The sequence below is a fragment of the Leptonychotes weddellii genome, chromosome 8, assembly GCF_054177405.1.
Source record: "Leptonychotes weddellii isolate Sample4059 chromosome 8, ASM5417740v2, whole genome shotgun sequence".
In the NCBI taxonomy this organism is placed as follows: domain Eukaryota; kingdom Metazoa; phylum Chordata; class Mammalia; order Carnivora; family Phocidae; genus Leptonychotes; species Leptonychotes weddellii.
The window spans coordinates 82,899,312-82,920,774 of NC_138376.1; the positions used below are offsets into that span (position 1 = coordinate 82,899,312).

General features: G+C 37.7%; 1 protein-coding gene across 12 annotated transcripts in view; it reads left to right on the forward strand.

Moving 5' to 3' along the window:
* The window catches only part of CEP57L1 (centrosomal protein 57 like 1), a 77,826-nt gene that overhangs the window by 24,546 nt on the left and 31,817 nt on the right, over positions 1 to 21,463 (forward strand). For 5 of the 12 annotated variants that reach the window (XM_081828773.1, XM_081828771.1, XM_081828774.1 and 2 more), the window contains exon 2: positions 14,989 to 15,064. The exons of the other annotated variants lie outside the window; for them this stretch is intronic. The gene's annotated coding sequence lies outside the window, so the exon portion shown is untranslated. The remainder of the gene's footprint in view (positions 1 to 14,988; positions 15,065 to 21,463) is intronic. 12 annotated transcript variants of the gene reach the window in all.

A 21,463-nucleotide genomic window follows, 5' to 3' on the forward strand; every position in this document is an offset into this window, starting at 1 on the left:
TCCTGTATTTTGGCTGTTACGAAGTTCCTCAGCACTTTCAGCATTTGGCACAGTCAGCTAAAAGTAAAGTATGCACATTGAAAACTGCTGAAGAACTAGAATATTTAAGAGGCTAATACAAATTTTCAAGGGTACATTTTAAGTAAAATATATTTTGATTATCTTAAGCTTCTACCTCAGCTAGTCAGGAAAATCAGATTTTGTCCTTTTGCCTTCCATGCTGTTCAACTACATACACTGTTTCTCATATTAAGACCTTAGCAGCTGTGCCAACAAGTCTGGTTTGGAAAAAAAAAAGTAAAGACTTAGTGGTGTCTGTTTACAGATCAGCTTGTCAACAACTCTTCCATCATTAGATTACTTCAGCCCTTTTGTGAACAGTTGTTCACTTCAGATATATGGATCAGAAGTTGGTGTGGTTAAGATACTGCAGCTTGCTAATAGGTGTAAGAATTGGAATTATGAATATGGAGCTCTGAATACCAAGGAGAGCAATGTTATGACAAACCTAGATATTTGTGTTGCTTTTTGAAAGAATAACTCAGACACTACTCTTAGTGATAAGAACTCTCTTTTGTCTGAATGGCATAGACATCTTCCTTTTACTTTATATTGAGATGACTTGTTAGTAGGATTTATCTTGGAGCTCTACATGGCTTTTAATTCATTTCAGTTTAGCAAGCATTTATAAACTATTGAATTAGGTGCTAAGATTACAAATATGAATGAAACTTGATTCCTGTCCTTAAGGCTTGTCATTTAAGGGAAGGACACGAACAGAATTTTTTTTTTTTTTAAGATTTTATTTATTTATTTGCCAGAGAGGGAGGGAGAGAGAGAGCACAAGCAGGGGAAGCTGCAGGCAGGGGGAGAGGGAGAAGCAGGCTCCCTGCTGAGCAAGGCACCCGATGCGGGACTCGATCCCAGGACTCTGGGATCATGACCTGAGCCAAAGGCAGACACTTAACTGCCTGAGCCACCCAGGTGTCCCAGAATATTTCAATATAATATATTAAGCATATAAGTATGCAAGAGGAGGGTTAATTAGCCCAGGCACAGGCAACCAGGAAAGGGCTCAGAGATTAATATTTGTAAGGGCTAAGTTGTAAGGAAACTGAAACTCCAAGAAAAGAATGACAAAGAGTTTATTATCACTGCTACTTCCACACTGTATATTTATATAATACTTAATATTTTTCAAAAGGAAATGATATAACTAAGATTACATGCTATATAAGTGTCAAAAAAAAACCAAAACCCTAGGTCTTCTGATTTAATCCAGAGCCCTTTCTGTTATGTCATATTCCTTAGTGATACCATGCAGATGCAGTATTGTCCTCAAATCTATAGAAATGGAGGGGGAAATGCCTAAGAAAAGAGTTAGTCGCTCATCACTAAATCCAAAAGAATATCAACAGCTTAAAGGGATGTGATGGTAAAGAACGAACCAGTGGTGCTATAATCAGAAAGATTACCGTGCTTCTAGAATCTGATGAATCTTTTCCTCCATTGCCTGCTGACTGATGTGTAGGACAGGAGAGTCGCTAAAGAAAAGTATGTAGGTATATAAATAATTGTCTTTCTGATCTCAAGACACTGTTGATGGTTGTTATCTTCAGAGAGGGGAAAGCAGTAGACATGGTTGGGAATCAGCAGCCTAGGAGTAGGAAATACTTTACTTTTTATTTTGTGCTCTTCAATGCTGTTTCAGTTTTGTTACCTGATATATTACTGTTGAGAAAAAAAACATGTTAATAGGGATTTCTGTATAGTGGGATTATAGGCCACTTAAAATTTTTTAATTAAATATTACATAGTACATAAACTATACTAACAAGTTTCATCTGAAAAGTTACTACTAAGTAGGTTTGACAGTGACAGAGTGGATTTTCCATAGATCCACCTAGAAACTATTTTTATAACATGCTTAGAACAGCAGTAGCACTATAAAATCAGAATTTCCCTTGTTTCTATGGAAAAGTGAATATTAAATTATAGATAAGGATATGGGGTACTTCATTTTCCACAGTATTAGAAAATCCCTATACTCACATTCATATATATAAGTACACATTTGCTCCTGGGGTAGGAAACTGTTTTCCTGAGTGAAAGAGATGCTCTGGCAGGGTGTGGCAAGAGTGGGAATCAGATCTGAATTCTTATATTAGTTGCTTTAGACAGGACTGTGCTCTGAAAGGGACTTTGAGAACCTTTCCCCACCAAAAGCAGGGAGAAGCTAGCAGTGGTTGGTTGAATAACTGGTTTCATTGTAAATTTTTTTTATTAGGGAACTCATAATGATCAATTGGTGCTTATTGTCATTCTAAAGCCATTTTAGTCTTCTAATGATGATATGCTTGCTATATAGTGAAATTGCAGTTTTATAAGATCCCAGAACAGCTATGGTGTATAATTTGTGCAGTGTTTATCCTATCCTTGGAAAAGATAGAAAATGCATGCCTGAACTAGGAATACACAGCTTTTCTGGAAAATTATAAAAATGCTAAAGGAATTTTTTTCATGGTAGCATTGTTGAAAAGGGATTAATTTTTCTTGAAAAGGGCCAGAATACTCTGGATATAATGCAAGTATTTAGTTAGTGTGTTTGTGGCCTATGAGTAAAAGACCAAATACTGAGTGTTGGACAGGACTATAAATCATCATCCTTGGCAAGAGCAAAGTTTGTTTTTTCTCCTGTTGTGTCTGGACAGTTACCAGGGCCTGTGGTGAACTTTGCAATCTAGTTCTCCAAGTCCCAGAGAATGTTAAAGCATTTACATGGAGTTGGGGTAGGAGTGGTCTGATCTCACTTGTTGGTGGTTTTGTTTATTTTGTAATTTTTTATGGGTGAGACTTTTTATATTTGGGGGAATTATAAACCATGGTTAAGTATGATGGGAAGGAAAAGGATTTTTATAGTTTTTAATAGCCTGTCTTTTATAGTTCTTACTACTAAAAATAAAGCAATACCTATATGACATTATATATGGAGTACATTTGAGAACCAGAAATTAGCCTCTCCATCCCAGTTCCTGGGCATTCAGAATAGCTCGGTAGACTTTCCATTTATTGTGTTTCAGTGATTCTAAGACCCATTTTTTTCAGATTTAAGAAAAGTTCTAAAATAGTGGTATGTCTTATAATTGTTTTTGGCCTGAATTAAAGTTGGATTACCTCAGAGAGGATTTACATTTACCTCTACCAGTCATTTGCACTACTACCAACCTGAGACCATTTTAAATTAAATTCTCTAAGAGTTTGTTTTTAATCTCACTGATAGTATGAATTCAGAGTACAAAGCTGTGTAAGAACTGTCTTTGGGATAAAATTCCCTCTACTTGGTGCCTTGTACTTGAAAGGTAGAGACTTTCAAGTTTCTTTGCTGTCTTTCTGCATGGTGGGTTTATTTTCCATGTATCCTTCTCTTCATTTGTGGCCCTTCTTTTGTTTCACCTTTATATGAGAAGTCTCCTATTTTTTTTCTTGTGGTACATAAAAGAACAATGCTTCTTATAATAGATGGTGGCTTAGATTTGAGAAAAGACCCATTGGACACTTGGTTAGGCCTTTACTTAACCATCCTTCTTGAATTTATTTACTCTTACAGTAGACACACTTCTAATAAACAATGTCATTGTTACACATTTCTTTGTTCATTCTTCATCGGTGATCTTCAAACTTGACTTTGTGTAAAAATCAATTGGGGAGTGAAAACTATAGATTTCTGGGCCCAGAGATTCAGTTTCTGGGGATCTGGGTGATGCCCTCTAATAAGCACTTTTAATAAGTGCCCTCCTTAAGGTATTCATACCTAGGTGACTGAAAGACCACACTTAGAGAAAAACTAACTGCATACTCTATATCTAAGTGAATACTCACGGTTTCAGCTGCCATTTGTATTTATTGATGACTTCCAAATTTTTATGTTTAGTCTAAACCATTTTTCTTGGATGCCAAATTCATCTACACAACTGACGTGGCTCTATTAAAGACAGAATATACTCTGACCCGGGCTACCTGGGTTCAAGTCCCAGCTCAGCCACTTAATAGTTGTGTGACCTTGGGCAAAGTTACTTAGCTTCTCAGGTGCCTCATGTAAAGTGAAATTTGAATACCTCAGAGGGTTGCCTTGATAATTCAGTGGATTCACACATACAAAGTTCTTTGACCAGAGTCTGGCACATGATAAGCTCAATGTAAGTGTTAGCTGTTTTTATGTTGTTCTTGTTCCACAAGCACCTCAAACATGTCTGAAATGAACCTTTTATAAACCTCTACCACCCTCCATCTGTTTTCTTTTTTGACTACAGTTTTATTTAATTTCTCCCTATCACTGATTTTCCTCATCCAGGTCATACATTTTATGAATTCAACATCCTATCTCTAATTTGTCCTCTCCTTCCTTCCTTCCTTCCTTCCTTCCTTTCTTTCTTTCTTTCTTTCTTTCTTTCTTTCTTTCTTTCTTTTAGAGAGAGAGAGAGCGTGTGCATGCACAGTGGGGGTGGGGAGGGGCAGAGGGAGAGGGAGAGAATCTCAAGCAGGCTCCATGCCCAGTGCAGAGCCCAAAGAGGTCGCTCGATCTCACAACCCTGAGATCATGACCTGAACTGAAATCAAGAGTCTGACGCTTAACCAGCCAAGCCACCCAGGTGCTCCTGGTCCCCTCCTTTCTATTCCCACTTCTATTGCTTTGGTTCAGGTCTTTATCACCTCTCACATAGAGTTTTGGAATAGCCTCCTAAATGGACATCTAGCCTCTGGTTGTTTTTCTTCATTCAGATCTCACAGAAATCTTTATCAAAGGCAGTCTGATCCTGCTATTCCTCTACTGGATGGCTCTTATTGCCTACGTGGTAAAATCCAAACGTGTGCCTGTCATACAAAGCCCCTCCTAGCTAGTTTTTGCCTCCTAGTTCTGCAACACTCATTTGTAATCTTCCAGCTTTATATATTGCTTGTAGTAGATTGCCCAAAACAGTAGATTCTCACTTGCTTTCATAACTTTGCATAAATAAGCAATATAGCATGGTGGTTAAAAGTGTGAGCGTTAGAGCCAGACTGCTTAAGTCCAAATCCTGACTTTGCCACTTAACTAGTTGTGTGAACTTGGGCAAAACACTTTTTCTGTGCCACAGTTTCCTGATCTTTAAAATGGGAATAGTTGTGCCTCATAGAGTTGTTATGAGGATTTTACTAAGTTAATTTACATAAGCATTCAATAAATGTAAGGTATCATTATTTTTATTATTATCACGCTGTTTCCTTTGACTGTACACTTGATCTTCTCCACTACCCATTCTCTCACTGTCTTTTGCCTATCAGATCCTATTCATTCATCTCATATCACTGTTTAAGGACTACCTCCTTAGGGCGCCTGGGCAGCTCAGTTGGTTAAGAGACCGGCTCTTGATTTTGGCTCAGGTCATGATCTCAGGGTCCTGGGATTGAGCCCCTAGTTGGGCTCCGTGCTCAGCGGGAGTCTGTTTGAGGATTCTTTCTTTCTCTCCCTCTGCCCTTCCCCCCACTTACATGCTTGCTCTCTCTCTCTCTCTCTCAAGTGAATAAATAAATCTTTAAGAAAAAAAAAGAACTACCTCCTCCAGGAAGCCATCTCTGAAATTCCCAGACTCTCTTATGATGATCCTCTGGGTTCCTGTAGCACCCTTTTGTAGTATAATTAAACTCTGAATGCTTTAAGGATGACCAGTATTTTTCATATGTATTTTTCATCTCTGAATGGCCAGTGAATGCGACTTGATTGTTTTGTTGTTTCTTATTTGCTATAGATTAGGAAACGCAGTTAGAAAGGGAAGGGATATTCTGTTAGAGACAAGTAAACAGCTCATAAGCAGACTGGAACGCAGAAGATAGCAAGAGGTGAAAAGACAGAAAACAAAATCTGTAAGTCTGGAACTTTCCAGTGAAGGGACAAACAGTCCAAAAAGTATCAGTGTGGTTCTCCAAGTATCACAGTTTATAATTAAAAAGCTATGATAATATCCTAAGTCATCCCAAAGATTAAATTGTATAGAGTATACTTGGCCTAAAAGGAAGGAAAGTAGGTTAAACATTTTAGAAATAATTCTTTTAAAACTAGTTGAAATCAATTTTGGCAATTAAATAGATGAGCTTCAGTTATTTATAATTGTTTAACAGCTCACCCCTCCCTGGGTTGCCTGAGTAATCAGTGCACTCCCATAATTAATTCTTTTGAATGTGCCCAAACTATGTATGCGGATAGTTGGGGGGGAGGCAGGTAATAGGCTAAGAAAGTGAATTTGTGGCTATTATTGTGAGCACTGTTAACTTTAAAATTCATTATTTGTTGACTCAAATTTCTAAATTCTTTATACATTTAATAATTTTGCCATCAATCTTTCTGAGGAGAAATGGTTAGAAACAGTTAAGTTCAACAGATAAATATAATAAACATTGTAAGAATGTTCAAACTCTTTCAAAATAACTGATAAGAAAGTTAGAACTTGGGCGCCTGGGTGGCTCAGTCATTGGGCGTCTGCCTTTGGCTCGGGTCATGATCCCAGGGTCCTGGGATCGAGTCCCACATCGGGCTCCCTGCTCCGCGGGAAGCCTGCTTCTCCCTCTCCCACTCCCCCTGCTTGTGTTCCTGTTCTCGCTGTCTCTCTCTGTCATATAAATAAATAAAATCTTTAAAAAAAAAAAAAAGAAAGAACTTTCTGAAAAAATATTACCAGTAATATTTTAAAATCCTAAGATTTATGATTTACTTACTTAAGTAAAATGATATTACAATAAGACATTGTATGCAAAATATATACCAAGGTACACTATGTGATTATTTTTAAAACTTAGGATAGTATTTACAAAATTGTTGGGTTTAACCATAACAAACATTAGCATAGAGAAGTAGGGAAAAGTTGTTGATCTAACAAATTAGTTTAGGGGATTCATTTTACAATTTTTTTTTCTTTGATTAGGCCCCGAGGATGCAGTGCCCCTTTGCAGAACACAGCAGTTTGGACTGCAGAAACTTACAAAAGAAATAAACATAATTGCCCTCCCTGAGTTTCTATTGATATAGGAGGCATAAGACCCTTAAAAATGAGATGTACATGCCCCAACAGATATCCATATAAGTTATCAATATTGTACATCTTCAGCTGTTTTCTTCCTCTGCAGAAATCTAGCTAAGAGGAAACTATTTGCATAAAAATACTTGTTTCTTATTATAAAACTGATATGTGTTTATTGTAAAGAATGTATAAGAAGGTTGAAATAAGAAAATGAAAGTCTCCTGTTGTTCATCTATTAACATTTTAATATACTTACTAGTCTTTTATATATGCTTATCTTTATCCCTTTTAAAAATTGGACTGTAATTATATAATTTTATATTCTTCTTTATTCACTTTATATTAAATCAGAAGCATTTCCTCATGAACTGACTATTCAAGATAAACTACAGGTAAAGATGATGAGGAGTCTAACCATTTAAGTAATCTCAGACATTGTAAAGTTCTAAACTTACTGGATTCAAATTCAGTAAGGAAAAATCTAACTTTCTAATTAGATAAAATGTTCATAAGTCTAGATATTTTAAATTCAGCAATTGCTAAGTTTGCTTGGAAATCAATTAGCTCTTATTGCGTGGCATTGAGTTGAATTAACTGTGCACATAACAACTAGATGCTCTATTTTAATTTATAAAATATTTGTAAAAGATTGGCATTACTTTATATTCTTTAAAAAAAACTTAAATATTGTTGTACTCAGATGATCATATTTCTCCTATCCAAACTCATTTAAGATAATGAGTGTGAGGGGAATGCACAAGAACACTTCCCCAAAGCCATTGGCTGGGAAAGAAAATGAGAGGGGCTGTTTTTCCTGAGTTCTTGTACCCAGCAGGGCTCAAAAACTGGAGTTGTGAAGATCAGCCAGGCTTGGCTAGGATAGAGCCCTGAGGGCGCTGCCTTGTTCCTGCAAAGAATGCAGGCAAACAACCCAGGGGCAGACATGTAGAAATAGCCATCCGAGGAATGCCTGGGGCACACAGTGAGATTATTCACTCTTCCTAGAGCTGTCCCTGAGAGGTAGCTTCACAGATACCTCGCCAGGGACAAAGGAGCAGGAGCAGGTGGACACTATTTTTCTCCCCCACTCCTCAGCATAAACAGAGCCACCTGTGGAGGGCAGCTCACCTCAACACGAGCTGCCTAGACTGCTTGCAACAAGTTCCACACCTCTGTGCTCCGGTGTGACAGCCCTTCTCAGTCAAACCTCCCTCGGTCCTAGCGTGGTGAGACTCTCCCCCAGAAGATCAGCACAGGCCTCTGCCCACACCACATCCCTAAAGCCTGGAGTCTTCAAAGTCAGCAGGCTTGGCTGGGCTGGAGCCAGGAGGGCACTACGCTGCTCCTGGACAGAAGGCAGGCACACAACCTGGAGGCAGACAGTGTGGAAACAGTGATCTGAGAAATGCCTGGGACACCCAGAGGGGAGATTATTTGCTCTTCTCAGAGTGCTTTCCTGAGAGCAACAGGCACGGAGACCCCTGTCTAGGGACAAAGGAGCAGGCGGGCACCATTTCCCTCCCCGCCCCTCAGCATAATCACAGAGACACCTGCTGTAATCAGTACAGCACCAGCACTGGCTGCCTAACCTATTTATACCAAGTCCCACACCCCTGCATTTTGTTGGTACCGCCCTTCTTGGTCAAGTTTGCCTCAGCCCCAGCGCAGTGGCCCCTTCCCCAGAAGACCAGCAGAAACCCCTGCCCACATCTCCAACCAGAGAGTTCTGCAGGGCTTCAGTTCTACCGGAAGTAGTATCAGGTCTCATTTAACAAGCAGACCAGAGTACACCTAGTTAAAACATACCACATTCTGGCCAAGGACAAAACCTTGCCCACTGCAGGCAAGGAGAGCCTCTGCAGACAACTGGCCTGAAAGATAGAGCAGCCAAAACACAGCAGCAGAGTGCATGCAGCAAACACTAGAAACTTGCCCTGAAACACCAGGCCCTGGACACTATATGACCTTTTCTTCATTAAGCCATTACTCTCAGGAGCAGGAAACAGAAGAGGCTTTTTTAACCCAGAGAAGAAGATGGAAACTTAGACAAAATGCCAAGACAGAGGACTTCATCTTGAAAGAACAAGATAAGGTCACGGCCAGAGATTTAAGTGAAACAGATATAAGTAACATGCCTGATAGAGAATTTAAAGCAACAATCATAAGGATACTCTCTGGGCTTGAGAAAAGAGTAGAAGATTTCAGGGGGGGCCCTTACTACGGAGATAAAAGAGTTAAAAAACAGAAATGAAAAATGCAGTAACAAATTTGAAACAGACTTGATGCAATGAGCACAAGGATGGAAGAAGCAGAGGAATGAGTAAGTGATATAGAAGATAAAATAATAGAAAATAATGAAGCTGAACAAAAGAGAGAATTATGGAACACAAGAATGGACTTAGGGAATTCAGTGACTCCATCAAACATAATAACATTCATATTAAAGGAGTCCCAGAAGAAGCAGAGAGAAAAGGGGGCAGAAAATTTATCTGAGGAAATAATAGCTGAGAACTTCCCTAATCTGAGGAAGGACCACATCCAGATCCAGGAGGCACAGAGAACTCCCATTAAAATCAACAAAAGCAGGCCAACACCAAGACATATTGTAATTAAATTTGCAAAATATAAAGATTAAAAAATCCTAAAAGCAGAAAGAAGTCCCTAACTTAGCCCATAAGGCTAGCTGCAGATCTCTCAACAGAAATTTGCCAAACCAGAAGTGAGTGGCATGATATATTCAATGTGCTGAATGGGAAAAATCTGTAGCCAAGAATACTCTCACCAGCAAAGCTATCATTCAAAGTAGAAGGAGAGATAAAGAGTTTCCCAGATAAACAAAAACTAAAGGAGTTCATGACCACTAAACCAACCCGGCAGGAAATATTAAAGGGGACTCTGCGTGGAAAGACCAAAAGTGACAAAGACTAGAAAGGAACAGAACAAATCTCCAGAAACAACAACAGAACAAGTAATAAAATGGCATTAAATACATATCTATCAGTAATTACTCTGAATGTAAATGGACTAAATGCTCCAACCAAAAGACATAGGATGTCAGAATGGATAAAAAAATAAGGCCCGGGGGGTGGGGGGATGGGTTAGCCTGGAGATGGGTATTAAAGAGGGCACGTACTGAATGGAGCAGTGGGTGTTATACACAAACAATGATCATGGAACACTACACCAAAAACTAATGATGTAATAATGTATGGTGATTAACATAATAAAAAAAATAAGACCCATCAGTACGCTGCCTACAAGAGACTCATTGTAGACCTAAAGACACCTGCAGATTGAAAGGGGATGGAGAAGCATTTATCATGCAAATGGATATCAGAAGAAAGCCGGAATAGTAATACTTCTATCAGACAAACTAAATTTTAAACCAAAGACTAACAAGAGATGAAGAAGGGCACTATGTCATAATAAAAGGGACTATCCAACAAGAAGATCTAACAATTGTAAATATTTATGCCCCCAACATGGGAGCACTCAGATATATAAAACAATAACAAACATAAAGGAACTAATTGATAATAATACAGTAGTAGTAGGGGACTTTAACACCCCACTGACATCAATGGACAGATCATCTAAACAGAAAATCAACAAGGAAACAATGGCTTTGAAGACATGCTGGACCAGATGGACTTAACAGATATATTCAGAACATTCCATCCTAAAGCAGCAGAATATACATTTTTTTCAAGTCCAGAATAGATCACATACTAGGTCACAAATCAGGCCTCAAAAAGTTGCAAGAAGAGTGAGATCATACCATGTGTATTTTCTGACCACAATGCTATGAAATTAGAAGTCAACCACAAGAAAAAATCGGGATAGACCACAGACACATGATGGTTAAACATCATGCTACTAAACAATGAATGGGTCCACAGGAAATAAAAGAATAAATTAAAAAAAAAAACCATGGAGACAAATGAAAATGAAAACACAATGTTCCAAAACCTTTGGGATTCAGCAAAAGCAGTCCCAGGAGGAAAGTATATAGCAATACAGGCCTACCTCACAAAGCAAGAAAAATCTCAAACAACCTAACTTTACACCTAAAGAAGCTAGAAAAAGAACAACAAATGAAGCCTAAAGGCAGCAGAAGAAGGAACATAAAGCAGAAGTAAATGGTATGGAAACTGAAAAAACAATAGAACAGATCAATGAAACCAGGAGCTAGTTCTCTGAGAGATTAATAAAATTGATAAACCCTAGCCAGACATATCAAAAAGAAAAAAGACCCAAATAAATAAAATCACAAATGAGAGAGGAGAAATAACCAACACCACAGAAATACAAACAATTATAAGAGAATATTATGAAAAACCATATGCCAACAATTTGGACAACCTAGAAGAAATGGATAAATTGCTACAAACATATAAACTACCAAAACTGATACAGGAATAAATAGAAACTTGAACAGACCAATAACCAGCAAAGAAATTGAATCAGTAATAAAAAAATCTCCCAACAAAAGTCTAGGGTCAGATGCCTTCACAGGTGAATTCTACCAAGCATTTAAAGAAGAGTTAATATTTATTCTTCTCAAACTATTCCAAAAAGTAGAAATGGAAGGAAAACTTCCAAACTCATTCTATGAGGCCAGCATTACCCTGATACCAAAACCAGATAAAGACTCTACTAAAAAAGAGAACTACAGGCCAATATCCCTGATGAACATGGATGCAAAAATTCTCAATAAAATACTAGCAAATCGAATCCAACAGTATGCTAAATGTATCATTCACCATGATCAAGTGGGATTTATTCCTGGGCTGCAGGGGTGGCTCAATATTTGCAAATCAATCAGCATGATACACCACATTAATAAAAGAAAGGATAAGAACCATATGATCTTCCCAATAGATGCAGAAAAAGCATTTGACAAAGTACAACATCCATTCATGATAAAAAAACCCTCAATAAAATAGGTTTAGAGGAAATATACCCCAACATAATAAAAGTCATATATGAAAAACCCATAGCTAATATCCTCAATGGGGAAAACCTGAGAGCTTTTCCTTTATGGTCAGGAGCAAGACAGGGATGTCCAGTCACCACTGTTATTTATCATAGTACTGGAAGTCCTAGCCTCAGCATTCAGACAACATGAAGAAATAAAAGGCATCCAAATCAGCAGTGGGGAAGTCAAACTTTCACTATTTGCAGATGACATAATACTCCAAATAAAAAATCCAAAGACTCCACCCAAAAATTGCTAGAATTGATACACGAGTTCAGTGAAGTCAGGATACTAAATCAATGTACAGAAATCTGTTGCATTTCTATATACCAATAATGAAGCAGCAGAAAGAGAAATCAAGGAATCAATCCCATTTACAACTGCACCAAAAACGTTAGGATACCTAGGAATAAACCTAACCAAAGAGGCAAAATATCTGTACTCTGAAAACTATAAAACACTGATGAAAGAAACTGAGGAAGAACAAAGAAATGGAAAGACATTCCATGCTTGTGGATTGGAAGAACAAATATCGTTAAAATGTCTATATTACCCAAAGCAATCTACACATTTAATGCAACCTCTTATCAAAACACCAACAGCATTTTTCACAGAGCTAGAACAAACAATCCTACAATGTGTATGGAATCACAAAAGACCCTGAATAGCCAAAGCAATCTTGAAAGCATCAAAATAAAAAGCAGTTTTCTTGTTGTTTGTCTCTTTCTTTTTTTCCCTTTGTTCATCTCTTTTGTTTCTTAAATTCCACGAGTGAAATTATATGGTATTTGTCTTTCTCTGACTGACTTATTTCACTTAGCATTATACTCTCTAGCTCCATCCATGTTGTTGCAAACAGCAAGATTTCATTCTTTTTTCATGGCCCAGGAATTGTCCATTCTGTCTGTGTGTGTGTGTGTATATACACACCACTCTTCTTTATCCATCCATCAGTCGATGGACATTGGGCTGTTTCCATAATTTGGCTATTGTTGATAATATTGCTATAATCATCGGGGTGAATGTATCCTTTCAAATCAGTATTTTTGTATCCTTTGGGTAAATATGTCTTAGTGTGATTGCTGGATGGTAGGGTAGTTCTATTTTTAACTTTTTGAGGAACTTCTATACTGATTTCCACAGTGGCTACACCAGTTTGCATTCCCACCAACAGTGCACAAGGGTTCCCCTTTCTCGCCATCCCCTGCTGTTTCTTATGTTGATTTTAGCCATTTTGTCAGGTATGAGGTGATATCTCATTGTAGTTTTGATTTGTATATCCCTGATGATCAGTGATGTTGAGCATCTTTTCATGTGTCTGTTGACCATCAGGGTGTCTTCTTTGGAAAAATGTCTACTTATGTCTTCTACCCATTTTTCAATTGGATTATTTGTTTTGGGGGTGTTGAGTTTCATAAGTTCTTTATATATTTTGATACTAACCCTTTATCAGGTATGTCATTTGGAAATATTTTCTCCCATTCTGTAAGTTGCCTTTTAGTTTTGTTGATTGTTTCCTTTGCCATGCAGAAACTTTTTATTTTGATGAAGTTCCAATAGTTCATTTTTGCTTTTATCTCTCCTGCCTCAGGAGACATCTCTAGAAAGAAGTTGTTACAGCCAATGTCAAAGAAGTTACTGCCTGTGTTCTCCTCTAGGATTTTAATGGTTTCCTGTCTCACATTTAGGTCTTTAATCCATTTTGAATTTATTTTTGTGTTTGGTATAAGAAAGTGATCCAGTCTTCCCATCACCGTTTGTTGAGAGACTGTCTTTTTTCCATTGGATATTCTTTCCTGCTTTGTCGAAGATTAACTGACCATATAGTTGTGGGTTCATTTCTGGGTTTTCTATTCTGTTCCATCGATCTATGTGTCTATTTTTGTGCCAGTACCATACTGTTTTGATCACTATAGCTTTGTAATACAACTTGAATCCAGAATTGTGATGCCTCCAGCTTTGCTTTTCTTTTTCAAGATTGCTTTGGCTGAATAGGGTCTTTTCTGGTTCCATACACATTGTAGGATTGTTTGTTCCTGCTCTGTGAAAAATTCTGTTGGTGTTTTGATAAGAGGTTGCATTAAATGTGTAGATTGCTTTGGGTAATATAGACATTTTAACAATATTTGTTCTTCCAATCCACGAACATGGATTGTCTTTCCATTTCTTTGTGTCTTCTTCAGTTTCTTTCATCAGTGTTTTATAGTTTTCAGAGTACAGATATTTTGCCTCTTTGGTTAGGTTTATTCCTAGGTATCTTATCGTTTTTGGTGCAGTTATAAATGGGATTGATTCCTTGATTTCTCTTTCTGCTGCTTCATTATTGGTGTATAGAAATGCAACAGATTTCTGTACATTGGTTTAATGTCCTGACTTTACTGAACTCGTGTATCACTTCTAGCACTCTTTTTTTTTTTTTTAAAGATTTTTTTATTTATTCATTTGAGACACAGAGAGAGAGAGAGAGAGAGAGTATGAGCAGGGAGAGAGGCAGAGGGAGAGGGAGAAGCAGGCTCCCCGCTGAGCAGGAAGCCCGATGCGGGGCTCGATCCCAGGATGCTGGGATCATGACCTGAGCCGAAGGCAGACGCTTAACCATCTGAGCCACCCAGGCGCTCCAGTTCTAGCACTCTTAACTATAGAGAACAAATTGATGGTTATCAGAGGGATGGTGGGGGGGATGGGTGAAATAGGTGATGGGGATTAAGAGTACACCTATTGTGATGAGCACTAATACATGGAATTGTTTAATCACTAAATTCTACATGTGAAACTAATATTACACTGTGTGTTAACTAACTGGAATTTAAATAAAAAATTAAAAAAGATGAGTATAAAGAATGATCAATAAAAATTTAATTATGAAATAAGCAAACCAGGTTTATTGGATGTAGTGCTGACTTACTGCCATATTGTTTTTTCCCCTCCTGTTTTCTTTTGTTGGTCTTTTTTCAACAGTGAGATTGCGGACTACTTGACAGCAAAAGCCATGCCTTGGGTGTTTCTTATTTCTACAGGGTATAGTATATGAGAGGTAGATAACTAAATATTTATGTGTTTCACTTTGACTCCTTTGTTACCACTTTCTCCTGCTTTTTCCCCTCACTTCTTTGATCACCTTTGAGATATTTTCTTTCTTCATTTGCCTTCTAAATGTTAGTGGTCTTTAGCATTCTGAGCCCCACCTTTTTCTCTCCTAAGTCTGTAATTCTTAACTTCTTAAAATTTCCCCTGAATGTGTCTGTGGGGCACCACAATGGATAGATAACAGTAGCTCTCTAATGAACAAAGGCATTGAATCTCAGCCACCCTTTTCCATGCAGACACACACACTGAAAATTGCTAATCTTTATACTCTCCTTGGGTGATCTAATTGATAACCAAATTTGTATGTCTAGATCTAACCTAGCCTGCTTACCTAAACATTAGACCCGTATTTCAGTCTGATTGCTGAATAACTTTGTCTCCAGCACCTCAAACTTGACATATCTAAAACAGAATTCAGAATTCATTGTTTTCCATTAGACTTCTATCTCTTTTTATATTATTTCTTATTTCCATGAATGCCGTTGCCATCTCTTCACTTGACCAGGTGAAAATTTTGGTAGCATTTTTAATTCTTTCCTGTCCCCCATTTCCCCATTTCACATATCTAGTTGGTTCCTAAACCCTTTCGATTGTATCTTTTTTTTTTTTATTTTTAAAGATTTTATTTATTTATTTGACAGAGAAAGACACAGCGAGAGAGGGAATACAAGCAGGGGAAGTGGGAGAGGGAGAAGCAGGCTTCCCGCTGAGCAGGGAGCCCGATGTGGGGCTCGATCCCAGGACCTGGAATCATGACCTGAGCTGAAGGCAGATGCTTAACGACTGAGCCACCCAGGCGCCCCTCGATTGTATCTTCTCAGTATCTTTCATGTTCATCTCATCTACTCCAGTCTTAATTCAGGCCTATATTATTCCTTGTCTTAATTACTTCAGTAACCTCTTTGTCCCTCTGCCAATAATTTCTTCCCCCTCCAGTCTATGTGTCTCAGCCATCTGAATAACCTTGTCAGAATGTAAACATGATCATGTTATTTTCCTTTATATCCTTCATTAGCTCCCCATTGCCTGATCCTACGGAAGACAGACTCTTCAGTGTGATGTACAAAGTCCTTTATGGTTTGGCCCTTGCATACCTTTTTAGCCATCTCTTACTGCCAACATTTATTCACTGTGCTCCAGTCAAATTCACTAGGGTCTATCATGTCCCTCAATGATTTTACATTCTATCTCCACTAAATAAATATTTCCAAATTTTGTGTTCCTGTTAAGCCTCTTGTTTGCTTGTTTTGGTCTCTGTCTTTCATATCTTCCTCAGTGTCTAGTAAGTCTTGATTAAACAACTTCAATCTCAGAGTCAGGCAGTAAAAAACTGATTGGAAACTCGAAATCCATCCGGTCCATTTATTTTATCATCTTTAGTATCTTTGTTAACTTGGGCTAGTCATATTCCCTTCATCAGGATATTCCCATCTCCACTTGGATATAATCTAGACTACCAATGTTCTGAGAACTGAACGTTCCTGCCTTGAGTCTGGTGCTACCCTCACCTACGCTGAGTGTCCCTCAATCCAGAGATACTCTGTAGTTCCCTTTCAGAAGAAACAAAACATAAGTTCCAGTCTTCTTCCCAGATGGGGGTAAAGCAGTCTTCTGGCTTCATAGATAGACGAAGGGAGTTTGGGCACATAATTTACTAACCTAAACTTTCATCGTGTTTTCTAGTGTTTGCCTCTATCTTAACTCTTACTTACAGAGGTGCAGCTAAGTCCTGAGCCACTTGAAGGTTCTGCAGAGTAAACTTAAAAGTCGCTTTTCTTACTTAGATTAGAAGACTGCCTTTTTTGCATTAGCTCAATCTATTACTATTTGTACATCTGTCTTCTATTTTTCCAAAGTTTTGTTGTTGTCCTTGCAGGTTGATATCTTTTTTAAAAAAGTGTTTTAGTATTATTTTAGTGTATTTCCAAGAGGAAGCAAAAGTTAGTGTGTATGTCCACTCTGGCATATTTACCTAAACTCATTCAAAACTGTTTGTAATTCTAAATTATTTCTGGCTTTACTTATTTCTCCATCAATCAGGAAGAGTTAGATAATCTCTCTTTTGTATGACCATGACACTCAGTGTATGCTTTTGTTATGGAACTGATCCCACTGAGTCATATCTTGTTTTTAACTTGTCTCCCCTACCACATATTGTTATGCAACCAATCTACAGAATTTTTTCATCTGGGAAAACTGAATCTCTATAACTCCCCATTTACCCTTCCCCTTAGCCACCATTCTACTTTCTGTTTCTATGAACTTGACTACTCCAGATACCGCTTATAAAGGAATCATACATTATTTTCTTATTGGTTGTCATATTTCACTTAGCATGATGTCCTCAGTGTTTATCCATGTTTCAGTGTGTGTCAAAATTTCTTTTTTTTTTTTAAGGCCAAATTATATTCCATTTTATGTATATACATTTTGTTTATCTTTTGATGGATATTTGGGTGGCTTCCACCTTTTGGCAATTGTGAATGATGCCATTATGAGCATGGATGTACAGATATTTTCTCAAGGGACCCTGCTTTTAGTTATTTTGGATATACCCAGAAGTGTCATTGTCATTTAAGACATTGACATTTTTTAAGGAAAATGGTTTCCCCCTCTATAAAAAATAGAATGTTTTTCATTTGGGGCTTTAATGATGTTTTCTTATGTTGAGATTCAGGTTATACATTCCTGGACCGAATACTGCTTAAGTGACATGTCTTCTTCCGGGCTTCACATACAGAGGCACATGATGTCCATCTTACCTCTTAGGGGTGATATTAATTTTAATCATCAATTCAAGTGTTATTCTGTTTCTCTTATATAGTTACTCCTTTTTTTCTTGAAACTTACAAGCCATCTGTGGAAGAGATACTTTAAGACCGTGCAGATAGGGCGCCTGGGTGGCTCAGATGGTTAAGCGTCTGCCTTCGGCTCAGGTCATGATCCCAGGGTCCTGGGATCGAGTCCCGCATCGGGCTCTCTGCTCCTTGGGAGCCTGCTTCTCCCTCTGCCTCTCTCTCTCTCTGTCTCTCATGAATAAATAAATAAAAATCTTTAAAAAAAAATTATAAAAAAAAAAAAAAAAAAAAAAGACCGTGCAGATATCCCACTCCTCATCAAAATTTCTACCTTTGGATTAGTATTAATGCTTCTTGCCTAAATTAATCTTTACTATGATGGTTGCAAAATGATGATTTTTCCAAATCCAGTAAGGGCTATTTTTTAAAAGAGATTTTATTTAATTTTTTGAGAGAAAGAGCACAGAGGGAGAGTGAGAGGGAGAAGCTGACTCCCCACTGAGCAGAGAGTCCTATGCGGGACTCGATCCCAGGGCCCTGAGATCATGACCGAGCCAGCCAGACACCCCTATAGTGTGCTTTTCTTACTCAGTTTACAGATTGTTTACCAGGTACTCTGTTGTCTGAATCCTGCTAGTGAACTCTGTATTTAATTAATGAGTAACCAAATAATATTCACTTTCTACTATTGAAGAAGAATAAACTTTACAATATGGAGTAGCTTTGAGAACTTTAGCTGAATGGAAAGTTATAAACTCTCTTTCCTTTTTAAAGCATAAATCTCATTCTATGTGTGTAATTAAAACTGGTTGGTCTAAAGCATTTAGTATCTCTTAAGTATGTCTAAAGTTGTTACAGTTGCAAGCAATATGACAGATTAGATGTTCAGAGAAACCTCCTCTGGTAAAGAACAGAAATGCTGCATAAAATGTTAAAGCAAATTTTGAAAGGCATGGCTGAGTTGGAAGCAAAGTAAGGGGGGAAGTATGAGGCTGTATGTAATGAGAAAGCCCAGTTCCACAGGGATAAATGAGCCCTAGAACCCATTTTATCCCCAAGGACACCTGTGATCCCTCATGGCCCAGAACCTGGGCATTAAGGAGGTATTTCTGCTTCTATGGGGCAAGGGACAAATTCTGATGGGCATACTCAGTGGTAAGTTTGGACACTGCAGTGTAAAAAGCTGGGATCCCCAAAGGATAAAACCTTCTATTAGTGATGGGAAAATAACCTGCTCTTCAGAATGACACTGTTTGTTTCATCCTTGGCTTTGGATGAAGTGAACAAAAAGAATCTCTCCTCATCACAATTCTATTCTCATGTGGGTTTGGAGTTGGAATTCATACTGCCAAAAAAAAAAAAAATCTCAATATAAAAGTTGTTTAATGGTGCCTTGGGTTTGGGGTGCCCTAAGGACCTAGCAGAAACAAACAGAAATCTTCTCTGAAGAAAAGTTCTTTATATACTGGCTTTGGAATATTTCCCTAGTTAAAGTTCCGAGCATACACGTTTATTAGAGACTATTCTTGGGATCAATACATGAGGAAGGGAGAGGAAGGAAGTACTATTAGGCAGAGAAGTCCAGCTTCAGTGAAGACCCAACAAAGGTTTCACTGCTACTACAGGGAGCTCTGGAGATGGGGTGATCCTTTGGAATTGACTTGGATTGGGCCAAGAGGGTCAGGCCTTTTTACCCTCATTGGATGTGGGCTGCCCCTGGAAGGAGCCTTGACCTTAGATGAGACAGTATTCTTTAGACAAAGCAATCCCCAAAGAGGGCCAGCAGCCAAGAGCCACTTTCTGGCAGCATTCCCAGGAGCTGTGGGAAAAGTTCACATTCCTGAAAGGGAATCCAGGCAGTGCATCATAATGTCCACCACGATGAGCAAAGAAAACTTGCAGGTGAACATAGCAAACATTGGCTTTATAAATCAAAGCAATATTGTCTAATTTGTGTGGTTAAAAATAGAACTAAAAATTTCAGAACCATAGTATTATATGAGTCTGGAGGGGAGTGATTGGAATTAATGCCTTCTAAGATCTGGGTTCTGTGATAGAATACTGTACAGAAGTGAAAATGAATATCATACAGCTTCATGTTCCAATATAAATAACAAGATACTTTAAATGAAAAAAGTATGTTTCCATTTATATAAAGTTTAAAAACCACAAACACCAAACAATATATTGATAAGGATATGTACAAATATGATAAAACTATTTAATAGGCATTAAAATGAGTAACACAAAATTCAAAGCAAGTAATGGGAAAGGCACACGGAGGGCTTCCACAGCACTATCACTATTTCTTAGTCTAGGTGTAGATACACAGAAATCTGTTTTGTTACAATTCCTTTAACTATACATGCATGTATTATGTATATAGTAAATTATTTTTTTAACTCTATTAAGGTGTTAAGAAGAAAGGAATCTGCTGGTCTTGGTGACCAGAACATGCTAAAGTTATCTCCTAAGTTAGTATTCAGCTGTGCTAATCTGGATCGAGTCAAATCTACTGAGATTTAATCAGAAATAAGTTATCAGTTATATGATTTAGTCATCTCCATTTGATTTATCAATTTTGCCTTCAATTAGGGGATGGGATTACTATTTTACAGGCATTTCAGATACAGTGATGAAATTTGAAGTTTGAAAATGATCCCAAAATCTGCAGCAAGTTTTTGTTAGATGAATTCAGTATGTAATATAATAGCTATCACAGTCAATATTCAATGCAACATCTATATCAATAAATATAGAAGCTCTACTTTTTTCTCCCAAAATCTGTTTAATCCATGAAAATCAGAGAAAGCGGCTTTGAATTCTGCATGAAGATAGTGAGCTTTGTCTCTCTGGAGACATAGCAGAACTTAGATGACTTGTTAAAGATAGTGTGAGAATAAGTTTGTATTCAATGGTTAGAATAGATGGCCTCTAAGATGCTCTCAAACTTCCCCAAGATTACATGATTCTATGCTTGATTCAGTGTTTCTTACCTCTCATTTCTCTCCGGAAGGCATTTTCCTGATGACTCTCCATTAGGGTAGTCTCTGTTTAGATAAATATAAATCAACCAAAGTCCTTAAGAGAGAATATTTTTCTCTAGCTTCATGGATTTTGGAGTGCAGGAAACTTGAGCTGCGTGGTTAGTAATTAGTGTCTCTGGACTTTGGCTCCTACATCTATAAAATGAGTAGATTGCAGCTGATCTAAATTTTAAATGGATATATGAAATTTCCCTGTCAATTCTAGAACTCCCAAATATTTATGACTTATACAGATTTATGGTACCATAGACTTCTCAAACATTTTGAATATAGTCACCATTTCAAACTAAATAACTTGAAATATATCCTTTGTCACCTCTTAATACTTTTTGGAGGAAAGTATAAGATAATGATTTTTCTTTTTTTTTTATTATGTTATGTTAGTCACCATACAATACATCATTAGTTTTTGATGTAGTGTTCCATGATTCATTGTTTGCGTATAACACCCAGTGCTCCATGTAATACGTGCCCTCCTTAATATCCATCACCGGGCCAACC